The sequence below is a fragment of the Triturus cristatus genome, chromosome 12 (genome assembly GCF_964204655.1).
Source record: "Triturus cristatus chromosome 12, aTriCri1.1, whole genome shotgun sequence".
Taxonomy (NCBI): Eukaryota; Metazoa; Chordata; class Amphibia; order Caudata; family Salamandridae; genus Triturus; species Triturus cristatus.
In genome coordinates, this window is record NC_140595.1 from 78635345 (window position 1) to 78658120 (window position 22776).

The following is a 22776-nucleotide window of genomic DNA, read 5'->3' on the forward strand; positions in this document are numbered from 1 at the left end:
CTCAAAGGCATTTTCCAATCTACAAGCAATTGAACATTATCTTCTAATCATCATGTGTCTCAATCAACTGGGTCTGTACATGAGTCACAAAACATCTCGTCTCGAGTCCTGTTCAATCCCTGCACTCCCTGGGTGCAGTTCTAGACACAGTACACTCAACTGTTTCCTTCTGAGGCGGCACGTATCTATCCTTCAGAAATGTCATAGACTGAAGAAAACAAGCCATCCAACAGCGGGGCAAGTCTCTTTCCTCGTGGGGTCAATGGTGTCCTGCATCTTTGTGGTCCCAAATGCACTCCTCTACAAGGGACTTCCAGACATTGTTGTAGAAGACCAATGGGATCAGCTTTCAAGAAGATGGGAAGACAAAGGGATACTAACCATTCATGCGAAAGAATCACTCAAATGGTGGTGCCGCTCAGAGAATCTACTCAGAGGAATACATTTTCATCAAGACATTCCGACCCAGGCCATAGTGACTGATGCCTCCATAAAAAGTTGGGCTGCTGACATGGACGATCTACAAATACAAGGCATATGATCTTGGATGGAACAGTCTTACTACATCACCCTACTAAAGCTGAGGGCAGTTTATTTACCCTTGAAGGCTTTTCTCCCGTCATCCATTACCAACTATCTCCTTGTTCCTTGTTTAGATGGATAATACAACCACCATGCATTATCTGAGCAAGCAGGGAGGAATAAAATCCAGACCTCTGTCCCTGGAAGCGCAACCAATCTGGAAGTTGCACATGCCCAGGAATCTCAGAATTGCAGCAGTCCTATACCGGGAACCAGAATGCTCAAGCTGGCACAGCAGAATCATTCAAGAAAATCACGAATGGGTACTAAACAACTTCATTCTTCACAACTTCTTTTCCAGTGGGGATTTCCCCAAATAAATCTTTTCCCAGACGGAGAAAACAAATGCCTATTCTTCCCCTTGTGGTTTTAACAACCAGGCACACTGGGGAATGCCTTATGGATCAACTGGTCAGGCAGAGTTTCTCTTATTCGCCCTCCTCCCAATGGTGGTGGTTCACCGATCTCCTTCATCTCAGTGTTCCCAAGGAAGCTGCTGTGCCACCCACCCCCTCCCCCCCGGAGTTCGGAGACCAGATTCAATATCACAATCTTCACTTGCTGAACTTGGCTACATGACTTCTGAACTCATACAATATGGTCACCTAAACCTTCCTCAGGAATGCTTGGATGTGCTGAGAGAAGCCAAAAGTTTAGTCACTAGAATGTCTTGTTTTTTCAAGTGGAAGAGATTTTGCATCTGGTGTTTTCAGAACAATTTCAATCCTCTTACTCATCAGGAAGAGGCTATTCTGCCATACTCCATCTGGCTAGAACACAATTACAATACTTTTGACATATGTGAAGGACAAGCTGTGATTGCTGTGAAAAGAACTGTCTTTTTTTTTCATAATGCCTGTAGTTTAGGATTTCTTGGAATGCATTAAAAAGATATATCCTCCTCTCAGGATACGTTCCCCATGGGATTTGAATATGCTCCTATCTGAAAGAGACCGTAGTTATAGATTCCTTACCTTAGAATTAGCCCCAGGAGTCAGACCAGATCCGGAGAACTTTTTTCTCAGCAGTACCCCTGCGCGTTGGTAGGTGGCGTCTGTCTACTCCGCGTTCGCTGTCTGCGTCGTGATCGCTGGGATGACGTCCGTGTCTACTTGGACGCCGCCGCTGCGCGCTGACGTCTGTTCTTTTACTGCGACAGCCAATGCAGATCCGGAAGAAGCTTGCCCCTTAGTCACTTTTTGACTAAAGCTTTTTTGACTTTTGTCAACATCTTTTTTGAGTCCTTCGGCTTCAAGCCTTGTGACTCCTGTCACAAGCTGATGTCTGTCACGGATTTGCACCTCGTGTGCCTCTGGAGCGTGACCATGACCCAAAGTCGTGCTCCGACTGTCGGCCCATGAACCCGACGTCTTTAAAGGAGAGGTCCCAAAAGCTTCTGGAGGCCCGGCAGTCGGCTCCTCGCCGCTCAAGGTCCCAGTCGAGAGGAAGGTCTCTTGACCAGTCACGGTAAGTCGAAGCACAAGAAGAAGACTAAGAAGCATCGCCGCTCTTTGCCTTCTTCCCGTCTGTCGACGCAGGGACCAGAGTGTCATCGCTCTCGGGCTCCGCATTCGGAACCCGCTTCTGGGACAACTCCGCGCTTCCCTCCCTTTCCAGGAGCTGGAGCGTCCCCTGCCCAACTTTGAGCTTTCTACGAAGTGCTGCATAGCATCTTTGGGCAGCCCGACTCTGCAGGCGTGCCTTCGGGCCCCGCGGACTCGACTGGAGGCTCTGGGCCTTTGAGGTCTGTGGCTTCGGCTCCTACGCCGGAGGGCCCCTGAGGATCCCGGCGCTGATTCCAGTGACGCGCCCCCGCCGCCGGTTGTGCCCCCAACTGGTGTCGACCCCAGCCTCACCCCTAACTTGGACACGGAGCCAGACCGGTGCCGACTGGTACTTTTGTACTACTGTTCTTTCCTGGCATTCCCTAGCGCCCTGACTGGCAATCAAAGGAGGGTGAAGAGGACTGGAAGGGGTCTGGTGACCCTCTAGCAGACCAACTCGAGAAGCTGGACAGGCGAGAGGAGTTGGGTGAGGCCAGTGGTCTGGATACCTCACCAGACCTTGGTATGCTTTCTCCCCCTACTGTGGCTACGGAGGAGGGGGCCTCCTACGCTGTGGTGTTGCGTAGGGCGGATGAGGCCTTGAGCTTCCTACGGTAGCAGTGGGGACTAACCTCCTGACTGAGGTGCTTCAGCCAGCAGCGGCCTCTTGGAGCCCCTGCTGTCTTTTAATGAGGCCCTCACTCACATCCTTCTGGACACTTGGTCCAAGCCCAGCACAGGGGCTCTTGTGGATAGGATGATTGCCAGATGCCACCACCAGGCCCAGGCGACCCTCTTTTTCTCTCCCAGCACCCTACCCCCGAGAGCTTGGTGGTCCAAGCCTCAACTTCTAAAGGCAATTCTGGAACTTGATAGTTTGGCTGTCCTAGAGAAACTAGAAAAGACAATTTCAGATTTCCAGAAATTTGAACATCATAAAAAAGCAACCAAGGTCACGAAGGACATAAAAACACTATAAAATAGAGAAGACTTACCCATACCTACAGGACGATTATTTTACAAACCCCTTAAACACACATAGACAACAAACCTACTCCTGGGTTTCAAGAACAGACAACCAGTGACCTTTTCAGAATCATCTGCAGATTCTGATTGTTCTGACACAAGTGCTGGCCCTAGCACCTCCTTAAACAACCCTAATTTTTTAGGGAGAGGCCATCCCTTCCAAACCGACACGGGGAGGGGAAAGCCACGATGCATCTTCTCACCAGGAGAATGCCAGACATGGCGGAAGTTCTATCAATGGGGCTACCGGTACTAGCCAACAGTGGACCGCGTTCCCTCCCCAAACGACGAAATGATCCCCATCTTCAATCTATCAACACAACTGGCCTCGCTACTTAGCAAAGGACTCTCTTTTGTACTTACTGAGAAACCTGATTGGTTCAATATACAGATTGAGATCTTCCAATTCTTCAGGAAGGTTATACTTAAATCTTTCTTCCTTAACAAAGAATCTTCTCCCAATAGTGAAATGACAGGGCTATGCCCTAAATCCACCTTTAACCCTCCAACGGGTGCCCTACCGCCAGAGGTCCTGGCTTTTGAGAACTTGGTTCTTAAAGACTTACATCAGCTGCAAAACCAACATAATTTCATACCCTATAACATCAGCTTAGAAGAAAGGAATAGTCTCCTGAAACTCAAACATGGATGATATTGTAATCAAGCCTTGCGTCAAAGGCGGTGGTATTGTCATACAAGTCAAACTATCATACGACAATGAGATCCTGCGTCAACTCAATACCACCACCCATTATGAACTACTTACGCATAATCCTCTCTGAAATAAAACATCAGATTCAAGACAATACAAAAGAAGCTGAAGAACTAGGCTATATCAGCCATAAAGAATTCCTTTTTTTCAGCAATAAGAACCCCAGAACCCCGGTGATATACACCCTCCCTAAGGTTCACAAAAACCAAACCAACCCTCCAGGCAGACCTATCCTCTCTGGATGTGACTCTATTCTCGAACCCCTAGGTCGGTATATTGATTTCTTCATTCATGGTTTAGTCACTGACACCATGGCCTATGTCAAGGACACGACTCATTTCATTAACCTGGTGGAACATGAACAATTTGACCCCAGAGTGGAACTGTTAGTCACACTAGACATAGAATCCCTCTACACCAACATCCCACAGGATGGAGGGATCTTAGTCATTGAATCACACCTGAATGACAGGCCCAGACCACATAAAGTGCCCACCGAGTTCATCATTACGCTACTGGAAATAGCACTCAGCAAATACTACTTCATGTTTCAAGGCCAATTCTATCAACAATGTAAAGGGACATCATGGGGGCAATTTTTGCGCCCAATTTCGCCATACTTTTTGTAGACAATAGAGAAAACACTCATTCTCAACCAAGTTAACCCACACCGCAATAAAATCAGGAGCTGGCATCGATATATCGATGACGTGTTCATGATCTGGCAGGGCACCACAAAGGAATTAGTCAACTTCTGTACATGGTTGAACAGCTGCCAACCAGACCTCCAATTCACTCATGAATCCAGCAACACGCAGATTAACTATCTGGACGTCTCTGTTAAACCTAATGAGGGAGGGCTATACACCACACTGTACAGAAAACCCACAGAACGCAATACCCTCCTCCACTACAAAAGTGCCAACCCCAGAGCCCTTAGGGATGGTCTACCATACGGCCAATTCTTAAGGATACGGAGAACCTGTCAAATAAAAGAGGACTACCTAAGGGAAGCAGATCTGTGCGACAAACTCATGAAGAGGGGTGACCCAAGGCGCTTGGTCAAAAGATCAATGAAGCGCGTATGGTATTCACACAGAGAAGTACTACTGGAACCAAACCCCAAAAAGACTGTCGCGCATCCCTTGTGTCACCACATTCTGCCCTGCCAGTCACAAGATAACAAAAGTAATTAAAAAACACTGGCCTTTGATTACGTCCCTGAAAATCGCAACTCAAGCTCCTTTGTTCTCTTTTAAACGAGGACGCAACATTCTGGACCACCTGGTCCGAGCGCGCACACCATCTAGGACTGACAACACAATTCAATCATGCCTTGATCTACCTCCTGTCACGGGCCATTTTAAATGTGGAAACTGTGTTGCATGCCCACTCACCAACAACACTAAAACGTTTGAATAAGGCACCAGTATACACAAACTGAAGTCTTTCTCTAACTGTAATTCTACTAACGTAAACTATTGTATTAAATGGCCCTGCAACCTCATATATGTGGGTCAGACCACACAAAAAATAAAAGCAAGAATCAGTCAACATAAAAGCAGGATACGCTGCAAGGGCACAACGGCACCATTAGTGGTACATTTTAGGGAGAAAGGACACTCAAAACTAGACCTTCGTTGGCAAGTGATCGACATCATACACCCTCGCGTCAGAGGTGGCGATACTCAAGCGATCCTCAACAGACTTGAGTGTAAATGGATGTTCTACTGTTGTTCCATTGAAAACGGACTCAACACTATTGACGAATGGAACATGATTCTGTAACGCTATTCCTGTTCAAACAGTTGAGTCCTCCATGAGCTTACACCGTAATGCCACCTCTAGAGAATGCTGCAGCGGTTTACACCCACCATGTTTCTACACGAAAAAACATTATTTTGATACTGCTTGAGATGTTTTTGTTATCTGCAATTGTTTTTTATTCCTTCACATGTATAATGATTTCATTCTTATGTATATATTTTCACAACTTTTACTTCTCACGCAAGCGCCTCAAGTGCCCATAGCCAGCACCTCAAACGGCAGTTTACAATTTTCTCCCAACATGGCGCCCCTCAAATGCCATTACCTTGAATCAGACCTCCCACTGTGTCTAAACCATTACTTTGATACTGCTTGATATAATGTTGCCTTTGCAATTAACTTGCTTGTTATTATTCCTTCTCATGCACGATTCCTTTTAATGTATATAATTCACAATTCCCTTTATTTCGCACGCAAGCGCATGAAGTACCCATAGCCAGCACCACAACCGGTAGTTCTAATTCCTCTCCCAACATGGCGCCCATCATATGCCATTGCCTAGAATCAGACCGCCTTCCGTGCACACGGCGATTTATCCCTCATGCGCTTGATACCGGCTCGCTGCTTCCTAAATCACCCCCTCTCATTCGGAAGCTACTAGAGATTTATTCCCACGCTGACACCGGATCCCCCAGTGCACCCCACAGCCAGCGTCCTCAGGAATCAAGTAAGTGGACCCCATGTAAGCGCTTAGTTCACTCCACCAGTCCCCCTTCCATGGCAAGATGCTTAACTCCTATCGCTCAATTTAGGTTAATGACCGTGAGACTTCCCAACTACCGGCTCTTCCCTAAGCATCCCGATCCTTGAATCACACACGGCTACCTAAGTAAGTAAAACTGGTCTTTCCCACCTTCCCCGCGTCCGTTTTTATTGTTAATTCCTTTATTCTTAATGTGCACCTTTCTCCTTAGAATCTTGGTGCAAGACAGGCGGTCTGCCTAACTCCAGATGCCCTCACGCACTTGATGTTAGCCTATATCGCAACGGCTATCTTGAATCCAACTGCATAATTAAGCCAACCACAGACGCCAGATACTCTGACTTAACATCCCCAGTGTCGGAACCTCCTGAACATACACACACTCGCTTCTACAAGTAAGCCAAGCACTATGCTGCACCTATCTTTTTCCCGGATTGGCGCACCCCTCCCGTTGCTTTTCCTATTTAATTAACCAAGCATACCGTCACTTAATTAAGTTGGCATTGCGACGGTTCCCTACACGTCTTCTCAGGGCTCACTAAACACCTAACGTAGACCCTACATGGCGCGCTCCTTCCCCATGCCTTTCCTCCAGAAATTATCATGCAGACAGTCATTTAATTTACGTCGGCCTTGCGGCGCTTTTCTTCACGCCTTCTCAGCACTTAACGCAGACCCGGCGTAACTCGCCAATATGATTAATTCTGAAGTAATTCACCCTTGACTTATGCCTGGCCTCACTCCTGATACTGGCCCCCTTAGCTAGTTCAGCCTTGTGCAATACTTGCATGTACAAGTTCCTAGGACCAAGGTTCTGAAATTCTGTTTTCTTCCCATAGATTCGTGCTGCTCACACTATTCTGTCCTGATGATGATCTCTAGTGTATGAGATCGAAACGCCGTTGACTTCTCCAACAAAAAAACTCCATTACTGTACTCAATTGATTCAGGAGTTTTTATTATGGTTCTCTCAATGCGATGTAATTTTAATGTCCCCACCACTTCACTCACATTGTGTGAGCACTGTCACTGACGTATATGATACTTTATTTATGATAATAAATGAGTTGTCATTGCAAACCTTGTGTCCTAACATATATTAAGTATACAAGTCCCTTTGGGACTTTTTTGTATTGTTTCATTTTGATTAACACTTAAATTGAATCATTAGTAGCCTAGGCTACCGGAGGATCTTTTTTGGCCCCAACTAGACCTCTATTCTACACACTCAACTTCAAAAAGCGCGTTCCCTACTGCTCCCCCAGATAGGGAATCCAAGAAGCTGGACCATCTTGGGAAGATGTTTTCTTCTGCCAGATTAGGTCTGTGGTCAGTGAACACCACATTTTGCTTGAGTGGTTACACACACTGTGTGGGACATGGTTGCGCAAGTGCTGCCGCAGTTCCCGAGGAGGCCCGGGCATTGCTCACCCACGCTGTCGCAGAGGGTAGAGATGCAGCAAAGTTTGCCATCCGGTGTGGGCTGAATACCACCGACTCGCTGGGTAGAACATTTTCAACGTCAGTATCCCTGAGGCACTACGTCTGGCTGAGGTCTACTGGCTTCTCTGGGGATGTTCAATCGACCCTTTTGGACATGCCCTTTGATGGCCGTCGCCTGTTTGGCGACAAGTCGGATAACGCACCCAAGCGTTTCAAGGATTCTAGGGCTATGCCAGATCCTTGGGCCTCGCTGCCACCTCTCACCCTGTGCTGTCTGCCTTTTGTGGCTATGGAAGGGGTGTCCCACCACGCACCACCGGCCTACTCAAGCTACCCAGCCTGTGCAGGGACTTGGAACCCAACATCGTGGGTCTGGAAGCCGGCGTGCTAGTCCACCAATGCCCCCCTGCAGCAGCCTCCGAATCTTCCTAGTCTGACTTTTCAGGGCCACCACTTGCTTGTAGGTGGCAGGATCCGCCATCACCTCCCCCACTGGTGCAACATCACGTCACAGGTGTGTTTTGCAGATGGTCCGAAGAGGCTACTCCCTCCCCTTCTAGACTACCCCTCCCTCCAGGCCACCTAAACTCCATTGTATGTCGGAGAATCATTTAGCCCTTCTCTGCCAGGAAGTTACGGCTCTCTTGGCCAAGGGAGCTATAGAACCCGTCCCTGTGCCAGAAGTAGGTTGTGGTTGCTACTCCCACTACTTCCTGGTGCCCATGAAGGACAAAGGCCTGCATCCTATATTAGACCTCAGGTACGTCAACCGCTTCCTTCAGAAGGAGAAGTTCAAGATGTTAACTTTGGCTCAGGTCTTGTCTTTCCTCAACCCTGGAGACTGGATGGTAGCGTTGGACTTACAGGACTCCTACTTTCACATCCCCGTCTTTCCTGCCCATTGGCGTTACCTACAGTTCACGGTAGGCTACAAGCATTTTCAGTTCCCTGTGCTCCTTTATGGCCTTACCAGCGCCCCTCGGGTGTTCACGAAAGTGTTGGTGGTGGTCACAGCTAATCTGCCCAGATCAGGGGTTCCAGTCTTTCCCGATCTCGACTACTGGCTGTTGAAGGCGGGCTTGCCCTGGGCTGGCGTTTTCCACCTCCAGACTATGGCGGGCATCCAGCATTTGCTTGGGTTCACTATCAACGTGCCGAAGTCGCACCCGATTCCCTCTCAAACTTTTTTCATTGGAGCGGTTCTGGACACAGCACAGTTTTGGGTCTATTCTCTTGAGCCATGAGTCTGGGATATTCAGACAATGATAGCGATTTTTCAGCCTCTATCCCGGATTTCTGTGAGAGTGACCCTAAGGCTGCTGGGCCTCGATGCCTCCTGCATCCTGCTGGTAGATCATGCCAAATGGTATATGTGGGCTCTGCAGTGGACCTGAAGTTCTAGTGGGCGCAGTATCGGGAGAATCTTTGCGATGTCATCCAGATCTCAGAGGGGACTGCAAGTCCGTTGCAGTGGTGGCTCACGAACCAGGATTGGGTCAGCGGCATATCCCTCTCCCTTCCCTAAGAGTTCACAGTAGTGATGGATGCGTCACTTCTGGGATGGGGTGTCCACATGGGAGAGGCGGAGATCAGAGGCCTCTGGTCTCCGGCGGAGTCAGGGCTCCACATCAACCTTCTGGACCTCCAGGCGATTCATCTTGCACTGAAGGCATTCCTTCCCTCTGTTAAAGGCAGAGTAGTGCAGGTGTTCACGGGCAACACCACCGCCATGTGATTCTGCAACAAACAGGGCGGGGTGGGGTCGTGGACCCTATGTCCAGAGGCTCTTCGCCTTTCGACATGGCTGGAACATCAGGGCATATCCCTGGTGGTTCAACACCTGGCAGGTTCCCTGAACACCAGGGTGTACGAGCTCAGCAGCCGCCGGTGCATGATGTATCACGAATGGCGTCATCACTCAGAGGTGGTGCAAGGTCTTTCAGCAGTGGGGGGCGCCTTGGTTAGATCTATTTGCCAACGAAGAGAACGTGCAATATCAGCAGTTCCGCGTGTTGGAGTTTCCAAGGCGGCACTCGCTCGGCAACGCCTTTCGTTGCGAGTGGAATTGCGGCCTCCTATACGCCTTTCCGCCTGTACCACTTGTACCTAGAGTGCTGAAGAAGATCAAGCGCAACCAGACCAAAGTAATTCTTGTGGCTCCGGACTGGGCACGAAGCAGGGGACGGTCCTCCACCTGAACCGGTCCAGCCTTCACCTCCTTGCGTGGAGATTGTGCGGTGACAGTTGACAGCTTTGGACCTTCCTCCCAAAGTCTGTAATGTCATCTTGGCAGCCAGGCGTCCCTCCTCCAAAACGGTATATGGCTGTAGATGGAACAAATTTGTGGCATGGTGCACAGCAAAGGCTATGGATCCACTTTCTGCCCCTCTTTCGGAGGTTCTCCTCTTCATTCTTTCCTTGGCCCAGCAGGGCTCTGCTCTGAGCACTCTTAAGAGCTATCTTTTGGCCTTTCTTCGCCTTCCTGATCAACCTTCTCTTTTCAAGTCCCCGATTGTTAACAGATTCATGAAGGGCATTACTCATCTTTCCTCCTTCTCTTTTCGTAATGCCCTAGTGGGACTTGAACCTTGTGCTCACTTATCTTGTGTGTGCTCCCTTTGAGCCGCTACATAATTGTCGTCTTCGTCTCCTCACTTTGAAGACTGATTTCTTGCTTGCCATCACCTCTGCTTGCAGGGTTAGTGAGCTTCAGGCTTTATCTTCTAAACCTCCCTTTCTTGCTGTCCATCCGGACAAAGTAGTCCTCCGAACTAGGCCCTCTTTTCTGCCGAAAGTTGTTACTTACTTCCACATAGATCAGACCATCACATTGCCCACCTTTTTCCCGCCTCTGCACCCTTCCAAAGAGGAGGAGAGACTCCACCGTCTGGACCAAAAGCGTGCGCAGTCTTTCTACCTTGACTGCAGAAAAGGCTTCCGGGTGGGCAATCAACTGTTCGTGGGTTATGTGAGCGCTAAGAAAGGTCAGGCAGTGCCCAAACGTACCATCTCTCGATGGGTTGTCCTATGTATCAAGATCTGTTATTCTTAGGCTAAAGAATCCTCCAGTGGGACTGCGCACCCACTCTACCAGGGCGATGGCAGCCACTGCTGCTTTGGGACGCGAAGTTCTTTCTTGACATCTGTCGGGCAGCCACGTGGGCATCCCTGCACACACTCACCAAGCATTACTACCCGGACAGCCAAGTCCAGAGAGACCGCTTTTTCGTCCTTTCTGTTCTCCAGGACTTCCTGGTGTGAACTTAGTTTGCAGACCCTCCTCCGGGGTTGGCATTGCTGGGGTATCTATTTTAAGGTAAGGTATCTATAGATACGGTCTCTTTCAGATGAACAAGTTACTTTCCTCCGGTAACTATGTATCTGTAATACATTAGTAGTTATAGATTCCTTACTGCCCCACCCATCCTCTCCGTTCTGCAAACTGACTTCTAGGTATAGGGACTCCCTTACAGGGTTCTAGTTATGTGCACCAGTGGTCAGTGTCTTCTGGCATGGAAAGTCGTTTCAGAACGAACGTCAGCGTGCAGGGGCGGCATCCAAGTAGACACCGCAACGTCATCCCGGCGATGCCGATGACAAACGCAGAGTCTACCGCCACCTACCGACGCGCAGGGGTACTGCTAAGAAACTTTTTCTCTGGATCCAGTCTGACCCCTGGGGGGTAATTCGAAGGTAAGGAATCTAACTACTAATGTGTCTTACAGATGCATCGTTACCGAAGGTAAGTAACTTGTTCTTAGCTCCTTGTGGGTCCTCACTTTAAACCCATTCATAAGGCTTCTCTCCAACACTTAGTTTCCTTCTCTGTAGCAGTCAGTTCTGTTCATAGAATTAATGAGATATAGGCCCTATGTTCATACACTGTTTTCCATAGCAACAGGATAGTGATGAGGGGGCGTGGCTAAGCCAGCCAAGATGGTGACGTGCCAGAGTAGAGCTCCGCTCGCTGGCCTACACAATCCACAAACCTCCTGATCAGTGGAGCCCAGCAGGGGCATGAAACGGAGCCTACCCGCTGCTGAATGCCCAGCGCACAGGCAGAGATCGCCGGCAAGAGCGACGAGGGTCTTTACCGCACAATTAGACAGACTCCGGCCTTGCGGCTGCTTCCCCAAAATGGCGGCCGGCATAGACTGCGAGCGGAGAGCTGAAGGGCCGTAGAAACGAGCCGCGAGCGGCCGCGAGGCATCGGCTTGGAACAAAGTGGAACTCCAGCCCCTGGACCAGCGCTACACCCTGACTGCTGCCGCAGAATTGCTACTGCCAGGGGAGATGAGATGTGGTGAGGAGCGGGCGTGGAGCTTGGAAGTGAGAAGCAGTAGCGACTGGACCCATCCCCCTGCCCCCCCCCCCCCCCCCCCCCTCCCACCCCATGTTAGGCGCCCTCCTGACTGGTGGTGACTACTTGGGGCCGGAGAGGAAGACGGTATAAATAAGGGCTCCTCCCTTCACAGCACCTCGATTAAGACTGTTGGGACAGGGATCCCTTGGGAATCCCCAGCAGTTTCCCATCGCTGGACCCGGGCCGGACTCCGGGGACACTCCATTGGCAGCAAAGGAGGCGGGACACGAGGTGCCTCGGGAGGCCACTAGCCGCGCAGAACTGGGATCTGAAGCGCACCGACGCACAGTTAAATGTACGATCGGAGAGGCCCAGACAACATGGCACCTGGCCACCATAAAGTAAGGTGTAGGAGAGAAGAGTGGGCCAGCCCTTGCCAGCCAACTACTGCTCCGTGGGGAACGCTCCCACTACCTGAAGCTCTGCAATCAACACGCCGGGGGCCCAGAGACGACACAGGGCTCAGCTTTAGGGTACAGTGTACGGACCCCTCCCCCTTTTTTTTCTTTCTTTCCTACTGCTATAGATGCTCCTTCCGGGGCTGGTACGGGCCGAGGCAACAGCGTGACCCACAACTGACGTCCAACTCCCCCGACACCCCTCTGGATGAACATCCAAGTGGAGAGGCAGGTGAAAACCTAAGGCCCTCGCGGACCACCGGAACATCAAGGAGGAGTGAGGAGACAAGACTTTGAGCCAGCCCAGTCACAGATCTGGGTTGACTCCGTCATCGCCCTAAGTTGGCAGGGTATGCCCAGACGTGGGTCCCTTGCTCACTTTGCCACTAGAATCAAGCTAGCCTGGCTGATGAGGGGTGTTACCCCAAAACCGGTCCCAGGATGCTTGTTTCTGGTTCAGGGAAGGCCTGGCTTGGCAGTTCGGGCTGGACTGTTCCCATGAGGCATAGGGTCAAGACTGATTTGAATATAGCTGGGACTGAACTGAGGTGGCGAAGTGAGCTAACGAATGATGATGGATTCAACCCAGATCTATGACTGTGAGTGAGTGTCTGAAAAGTTTTAGTGCTCCGTTCATCATGTCCTTGTGTTTGCTTTGTTCGCCCTACGTTGGCAGGGTTTGCCCAGATGTGGGTCCCTTGCTCACTTTGCCACTGGATTCAAGCTAGCCTGGCTGATATGGGGTGTTACTCTGAAACAGTCTCAAGATGCTTGTTTCCGGTTCAGGGAAGACCTGGCTTAGCAGTTCGGGCTGGACTGTTCCCATGAGGCACAGGGTCAAGACTGATTTGCATATAGCAGGGTCTGAACTGAGGTGGCGCAGTGAGCTAAAGAACGATGATGTATTCAACCCAGATCTGTGACTGGGGGTGAAGGTCTGAAAAGTTTCAGCGCTCCGTCCATCTCCTTGTTTGCTCTATCAACGACCCGGACACAATTCACAACATCATCCTGGGTATTAATTGGAGACTATAACTGCGTGCTGGACGTATCCCTGGATCGTTCGCACCCCCCCCCCCCCAAACTTCAGCTTCCCTGCTAAAGCACAAATTGAGCGATTCAAATTATGGGCACAGCAGTGGTCACTAACAGATGTATGGTGGAACCGAAATCAACACTAGGCTGTATTCTTTTCACTCGATACCCCACCAGCTATGTGTACTCCTTGACCGATTCCTATGCTCACCGACAGTACTCCCTATGGCCCAACAAGTAGAATACCTTAGATGAGTGGTGTTAGAAAACCCCGGGCAACCGGGTTAGCAGTCTCCTGGTTTTTCCTAACACAAGGGGTAGCTTGGCTCGAGCGGTCGGGGGTCAGGCACCGTGTTAAGCGTACGTCACACCCTCACAATAACCATGCGTTCATCCGTTCCAAAAACGACTACACCGTAAAAATTTATGAAAGAATCTCTTTGTGTTTATCTTAATTTTTCTCTTAGTTGCAGGGTTATGACACAAATACAATACAAAAGGATTTTCTTCAGAAATAGCAGGTCAATTAAATAATAACACTTTGTAGGTGCAATAAATAGGATTAGGTCATAAACACACAAGGAATAAATAGAGGTGCGATAAATACATAGTGCAAATAAATACTGTCAGACAATAAATACAAGGCAGGAATAAATACGGTCAGACAATCAATAAAACACCTTCAATAAATAATATAAGCCATCAAACAATTGCAAATCAGATCACATTTATGAGGTAGATTGATTTTACCATGCCCAAGTACAGCTTATGGTCACTGGGATGGCCTGGGGATGTCCCACCTAGAGTGGTCAAGGCTGGGGCCTAAGCTGAGGTAGAATGAGGGAAACCTAAGGTTCTGATTCTTCCAACTACACAGTCCCTCACACAGGTCCCTGCACCAGTCTCAGTTCACCCCCTAGCACTCTCAGGTTGGTCCTAACATCCCTCTAGCCCCAAGACTGGTCTTTTAGGGCTCCACAGGGCCTCAGATGCCCTTTCTACCACTTACTGCCCTTTTCACGAAGATCGGCTCCGCTCGGCGCCGGGTCGACGTCGCTGGGCGGCTCCGGTTCGATGTCGCGTCGATCTGTTCCACTTGACGCCGTGTCGATGCCGTCGGGCGGTTCCGATTCGATGTCGCTGGCCGGCCTCGGTTCGATGTTGCGTCGATCTGCTTTACCTGACGCCGGGTCGATGCCGTGAGGCGGCTCCGGATGGATGTCGCTGGGCGGCCTCGGCTCGATGTCGTGTTCCGGCGTCACAGGGTCACGGTTCCCCCGCTTCCGGGCGACTCCGGAGTGCGACCTCCACTCCCGACCTCCGTCGGCTCCACTTCGGGTTCCGGCGACTCTGGAGTGCGATCTCCACTCCCGACCTCCTGCGCGCTTTACTTCAGCTTCCGGCGACTCCGGAGGGCGGACTTCACTCCCCCATCGACGCCTCACCTCGACCTCAGGTGACTTCGACTCGACCTCCGGTGTCTCTCCACGACCTCCGTCGGCGCCCTCACTCGACCTCTAGCGGCTCCGGGTACGACGCCTGCCTTCTGTCAGCGCCGCTTCTCCACCTCGGGCTCCAGGTCTCCAGGCTTCTCGACGTTGGGTCTCCAGGAGGATTCCACCAAACAGGTCAGGAACTTGCTGTTCTTCTCCTTTAAGGCCTGTTCCGGCTGTTCAGGTCCTTAAGATGATTTTCTGGTCTTTATCCCACACAGGGCTTTAGGCTGGGCTTGGTCGGTAGGGACTAGTATCAAGGGTGGGTTTCTGGACCCCACTCCAGGCACAAGTTTCCACCCCTGTTGCCTTACTCCTTCCTCCTTCTGTTTCTCTGTCCTCTCTCCTCTCCAGTCAGGTGCCAACTGCCTACTCCAACTGCCAACTCTGAGCTGGCTTCCCAACATTCTAAACCTGCCTCACACTGTCACAGGGTTCTAGAATGTTCTGGAAGGTACTAGTAGGTTCCAGCTATGTCTCAGGTGACAATGGGTGGCCACCATTTTGTGTTTCAGGCCCTCAGACAGAAGTTCCAGGGGTAGGGAAAATGGCTCCCTGACCCTGCATCAACACTAAAAAGTCTGGTGGTTCCCAAAAAGGAAAAATACTAACAGGGTTTGAGGCAAAAGTGGGACAAAATAAATAATGATGAGGAGGGACCACCCAAAGGGCTGACAGGTCTAACAGGTGGTCTCTGATCAATATACACACCTAACTCTCCAATGGCGGCCACCTTACCCGCCAGTCCCCACCTGGTAACTGCAGCGGGAATGTTTCGATATCCCAGTCTTCCACCATGACCAGGCAAACCACATCGAAGAATACTTTGCGAAATGGCCAACACGACATCCACCAGGGCGCTGGAGTGGGATGCCTTCAATGTGGTCATTGGAAGGGCCAGCATCAGGCAGATGGCGGGAGTCCGCTGGACGCTCGACCGAAGCCTGCAGAAAGCAGAGCTGGAGTTAGCGGCCGTGACTAAGGCGGCAGACGCAGGCTTGGTGACCCCAGCCCATGTAGCAGAAGCCAAGACGGCATATGCAGAAGGGTTAGCAGACCTTCGAAGATACAATTTCAAACTATATGCACTCAGGAAGCATCAGGAGGGGGCTAGATCGGGGGCGCTCCTGGACTGGCTTGCCCGCCAGAACCAGGACACGCAACCAATCGCCGAGATTGTGTGCGCAGCTGGCAGAATGGTCACATCGCAGGCAGATATCCTAGTGCTCTTCCAGGACCATTATGTAACGATATACAGAAGTCCTGAACAGGGCAGTCAGGAATAGGTTGACTTATTTTCATGCCCCTCAACATACCCCAAATTTCAAGTGAAGATAAGGCTCTCCTCGAGGCGGCGATCACACCCTCAGACCTGAAGCAAGCATTTCAGGCTCTAGCTGTAATAAAAGCCCCTGGGCAAAATGGCCCACCCCTAGAATACTATAGTGTTATCTGCGCCAAAATGGGCAGATATGTACAAGGCAGTGCTAGAGATGGGGAAATTGCCCGGCTCACTGCGAGAGTCTCTTATAGTCTTGATTCTGAAGCCTGAGCGAGACACAATGCAGCTGACCTTGTATAGGCCATTAACGTTATTGTCTGCCGATTGCAAGATCCTAGGTAAGATTTTGGTGGACCGACTGAGCCCAGTGCTCCCGCCAATAATACACCTGGACCAGAATGGGTTTGTGCCGGGTAGTAATACTTCCCAAAATATCCACATGCTCTTTCATGTCCAGAACCAGCCACAGGATGTTTACCCCAGGGCGGCCTGCCTGATCCTGGACCTGGAAAAGGCATCGGACACCCTGACCTGGCCATACTTATTTGGGACACTTCCACGGATGGGGATGGGCCCCACCTTCAGAGCTCAAGTGAAGCTGTTATACACGAGCCTCACGTCCAGGTAGGTAGGTAAACCTATCTCGCCACCCCTTAAGATAGGGAGAGGCACCCGGCAAGGCTGCCCCCTCACCGCTTTACTATTCGCTATGGCCCTGGAGCCTCTCGCGATTCGGTTACATCAGGAGGGAGAAGTGTGGGGCTTCCTGATAGGTCCTGCGCTTATCGTGTCTCTGTATGCGGACAACCTGTTGGTGTGTATATACAGGATATCACGCGGATCTCAGCCCATATGGAACACACTTTTGGACTTTGCATCCGCAGCAGGGCTAAAGGTCAACTGGGCAAAATCCACTATCTATCCCCTGAGACCAGATCTTGCCCCACGTGTGATAAGGGTCGGGAACTCTATCGCCTGGAATACCTGTGCCCTGCGATACCTTGGCATTAAACTCTATCTCTGCCCCACTGACTTATTTGAGGGCAACCATCTTAGAGACCTAGCTGGAGCTAGGACCCGAATAATCTTTTGGAAGACTCTACGGCGGGCCCCATTAGAAAGGATACCCTTAGTGGAGATGATCTTAGTGCCACAATTTCTCTTCTACTTTGTTAATACCCCTATCATCCCATCTCGCTCTTTCTTCCACGAGCTAGATGCCCTATTGGGTTCCCTCATATGGGGACATGGACGCCATAGAGTAGCCCTTTCAAAGCTGCAACTCCCAACAGACCAAGGAGGACTGGGGGCGCCATCCTTTGAGGCCTACTTTCTTGCAGCACAACTCCAATGGCTGTCCAGATGGACAGCGGGAGGGCACCTGGGGGAAACCGCCTCGTAAATTGGACCTATGGCAGTGCAGGCTTTTTGTCGCTTGCTCCTCCCCAACACCCGTCCTAAGTCAACATATCCCATACAAGTCGCGGTTGAACGCGCAAGCATGACATGCATTCATCGCATGTCAAACGAGACCCCCCCCCCCCCCCCCCCCCCCCCCATATCTCCCCATCTCCCCATAAACCCTGTGCTCCCATTGGCGGGACTCCCCGAAAGCGGAGGATATTACACCACCCGAACAATGCACATTTGGACTAGCCACTCGGTCTTGGAGGTGGGATCCTTGTTCACAGCGGGTCAGCTGCTTCCGTTCGACCAGTGCACAGAGGAGACAGGCCTCCTACGAAGGCAGTTCCTGCTCCACAGGCAAATAATCCTAAGCTCCTGCTGCCTTTGAGACCTCTCAGAGGGGGAACCTGCAATACACCCGGTACTCCATGTGATACTCAATATGGGCTTGGGCCGACCCATCTAATCACATGGCTTTATATAGCAATTTGAGATCTCACGGCCACTACTCTCACCTTGTTACAACAGAAATGTGAGGAGGAGATAGGGCGTCCACTACATAAAGAATGGGAACAAACCCTAGAATACCCAAAGAAAGTGTCCTGCAATATGCAGTTTAAAAACATAGTTCTCCATACTCCACCGGGCCTATCTTACCCCGACGAGGCGTCAACGGTTTTACTCAGACACACGATTTCTCTGCCCAAGACGTCAAGCCCTAGACACAACATTTAAACACATGTTTTTTCTATGCACCATGATACTGCCCTATTGGAGTACAATACATAAAGCACTGCAGGAATTAACAGGGCTCACTGACATTCACACCTGGGAAGCCATCGGAACTGGGATATTCCGAATAAGAAAGACCCTTAAGGTTCATACACACTTTGCCACCCTGGCCCTCCTACTGGCAAAGAGAGGGATCACAATCTACTGGAGAACCCCAGAAGGACCCTCACTGGCTGCCAGGACGGGGGAAGTTAGTAAATGGGGCTCGGCCAAGGAGGATATAATCAGGCGGGAGGAAGTTAAGGGAGTGCGCAATAAGCATATCTCCATGGAGCGGGCTACACTACTACACCAATTCAGACACCACGCAGCAAACGCTACTACAGACCACTACGACTGGAGCCCCAAGCCAAGATACGCAAGCACAGCCCGACCCGCAGGTCAGTAGCACCGCTGATACCCCCAGACATCACAATAGCACATGATCTGGCAACACCCCCACGGAATGGAATAGACCCGCACGTAGCACTTACTCATCTGCGCCTTGCCTTGGAGGAGCTTTTCTACCCCCCCCCCCCCCCCCCCCCCCCCCCCCCCCCACTCGTCATGCCCCTGATGGACTGGTAAACTCACATTGTGAAATTATGATAATCATGCCAATTGGTATAACTGACAATGTAAGCTGTTTCGAAACACTAAATAAAAACTGTTTAAAAAAATAATAAAAAACAGGATAGTGATGAGAACCCCTACTTAATTCCTTCCCGAATAAGTCACAGATTCCATGTTAATCGGACCATATTACCTATGTTTTTTTCCAGAGTCATTCTCCTTTAGAGAGAACTCTCCATACTCTTAATGTTAGGGGGGTTTTGAAGTTCCTTTTTGATCGAACAAAGTTTGTTAGAAAGTCAAAACAACATTTTGTAAACTATGCTCTGGTACAGAGAATTTCCCACTTCTAAACAATCCCTGTCTAGATGGATTGTCTTCTACATAATCCTTAGTTATCAGAAGGCTGACAAAACCTTGCCTGGTAGACATGGAGACCATTCCACCAGAGGCAAGACAGCTACTGCTGCGTTACTTAAAAATATCCCACTTGCTGAGATTTGCAAAGCTGCAACTTGGAGATTGGTTCACACATTTACAAGACTTATTGTCTTGATGCAGATGCTAAAGTTGATGCTCAAATAGGGCAAGCCTCTGAGAAATGTTTTTGCCAGGTTGCACTATTCCTTTTTGTCTCCTCCCTCACGGAATTCTTGGGGATGAGCCTGCTAATTTATTCAGTGCTTATGATTATCTATGTTGATCCCTTGAAAATGAAGGAATGGCTTCTTGCCTGCAATCCTTATTCTCTCTTAGGGGAATCTCCATCAAAATCATAACCAGCCATCCCTCCTCCCTGAGGGAATAGATAACAGTATAAATAATTCTATACTGCTTATTCGCTCGTCAAAAAGAACTGAGTAAACTGCCACTTGCAGGGCATGTTGGGACAGTGCATGTCAAAAGACCCCTCAAGGTGCAGTGTCCCAGTTTTTGTTTCCAATGCTGCAGCCTATACAGTTGCATTGCTTTTCATTATCCTGTCTTACTTAAAAAGAAGTAAATAGCATTTGTGAAGGACTTTTCAAAAAGTCACTTATCATTTTACTTAAGTGGCATTTAAAGGTTTGACCCCTTTTTAGTTCTCGCCTGAGCCTGCGCGCTTGCGCTGCTCTGCGAGGCCTCTAGTAAGGACTTTCAACTGTGCTTATTTTTATTTTTATGCTGAGACGCTATTGGCCTTTGCGTGCATCTTTCTAAGAAAGACAGCACGCAATTGGCCAAAGGTGAGTGCATGTCCCACATTCTCTCTCCCCTGGCATAGGGAGCGTGGGAGCGAGCAGCAGCACGGACGGGTGCCAGCTGCATACCTCTCATTCCTTTTGTGGCCGCGCTTGTTGGTTCTTCTTTTTTATATTCCCTCCTCTTTAAATCTCGACCCTTTTTCGTAGCTCTCTCATTGTCTTACCATTACTTTCAAACACTCTGTTGAGCACCATCTATATTTCTGACCAGAAGTCTTAGCCTATTTGTTTCTCTTTTTATTTCACCCTGTATCTTTTGCTCACATTTTATCACTTCCGGTTTTTTCTTTCTCTCTTATTCTGTCAGCGTCATGCAAATTTTCTCCATATTCCTGACTCTTGTCCTCCTTCTCTTTCTCATGCTCTTTCCTCTTCTTGGTACATCTAATTTTCTTGCCCAACTTACCGCTCCCGCTTTCCCTGTTTCTCTCTAATTTCCCATTTTTCGGACTCCTCTTTCATTCTTTCTACGTTTTTGTTTCTCCTTTATTCCTCAGTTTTTAAATTATCTTTCTCTTTCCTCTTTCGGCATTATGATTTAAAGAAACACAACACTAAATAGTTGTCTTCAGTCTAAACTGTCACCAACTCATACCGAACAGGTGACTAGTGGGCATTAGCAGCGCAGCACGACGCAATGCCTTAAAATACGAGGCTGCTATTATGACTCTACTTTTTTTGTGATAAAAATTTATTTTCTACGTGTTTTCAAACATCTTCAATGTTATAAGAAGCCCCGTTTCTCTCATGTTATACATGTCTTTGTGCGTTAACTCCCCAACCCCTCGTACAAGATGCGGAACTACAATTGCGCCTGGGGCTTTAGTTTCAGTTTCAATTTCCGGCCTTTGCAGTTTTGATTCTGTATCCGAGAAAATAACTGTTTCCCCCTGAGAAATGACAAACAATGAGCAGTTTTCCTCAAAACGAATGTGCGAGCAGCATAACACCGACGAGGACAAGGAAAGAGATGTAGTCTAACTGCCAGCGCTGCAGACTTTAGAGCTGGGGAATCAGGTTTGAGTCTCGGCGTAGACTTAAAATCATGTGATTCTGGGCAAATCACTTAATCTGCCCGTGCCTACCCAAAAAAGCATTTGCAATGCAATATGTCTCACATTGAAGATATTTTGAGCTATTGACATTGTAAATGACAATGCTTTTTATTTGTTTAAAAAACCTGCAGTAACAAAAGGCATTGTTATTTACAATATCAATAGGTCAAAGTTTTGAAAATGCGAGACCTATTGCATTGCAAATGCTTGTTTCTTCTAGTCTTTAAAGTAATACATTAAGATAATAGCCTGTTTTAAGGATGCAAAAGTTGACATTTGTTACGTCTCCCGGCCTTTCCAAAGTAAGGCGAAGTGGATGTGACTATGAAAGAACTCATTCAGGGTCCCCGCACGTTGGCGGGCCTATTTAATGCTTATGATTCATGGAGATTCCCCTACGAGAGAACAACAGTTACTAATAAGTCACTTTGCCTTCTACAATATTTCTTTCATAGATTTACATGTGTGAAGCAAGATTAGCAAGCAATCCTAAAAAGAAGTTGAAAAGAAGCTTCCCTTACTGAAAGAAATGTTGTGGAATCACTCGTTTCATGTTGAAATTGTTTCTTCTGAGAGTTACTGGGTAGTAATGCCTGGTGCCCCATCCCAGTATTGCTGCCATGCTGACCTCTATGAAAGTACAACGAAAGCCACAGTTCACCTGGAGCAGGGTTTCGTGTGGTTTGGGATCATGAGGGTGTAAGTCCTTGCACCATCTTTTCCATGTTGATGAGTTGGTCATGATTGGTGAATGAGACTCTTAAGATTTGGTGTTCAGTTCTTGGGTATGCTCATCAAGCCAAACTTCAGCTGCTGAGGAAGCAGACTGTCAATCGTGGCAAACTTGTGCATGTATGGATTGTTTATTGAAAGCCGCAGTGGGTCTGTTTGCTAGAATCTTGAAGCGTACAGTGGTGCTATGATTTTGGGGTCTCAGCCATTTGGGTGCTTGAGACTGAATGTTTTCTTATCTGCTATCGTAGTTGCTCAACATTGGCATCTTTTATTCAGATGTGGCCCTTACTGCTACTTTTTAAGAGGCTCGCCTCGTAAACCTTAGAGTCCTGGGCTTGGGCAATCCTAACAGGTGAGAATGGAGCTCAGCATGGGCTAAGACGCTGGATGAATGCATTTTTTAGTTATACCACTACAGTGTGGTGCACTGCTTGGATAAATTACTTTTCTAATGCTGTTTGCAGTCTGCTTTAAAATGCCTCGCCTGACCATCGGGAATGAGTCAAGATCATGAATCTGTGGAAAATGTCAGTGCTAAAACTGAAAAGTAACCCTTTCACACAGAGAAGGAGATACCCTACGA

The 22776-nt window shown here is 49.0% G+C and overlaps 1 protein-coding gene across 8 annotated transcripts in view; it reads left to right on the forward strand.

Annotated features, from left to right (window-relative positions):
* The window catches only part of TDRKH (tudor and KH domain containing), a 375719-nt gene that overhangs the window by 350149 nt on the left and 2794 nt on the right, over positions 1-22776 (forward strand). The gene's annotated exons all lie outside the window — the stretch shown is intronic.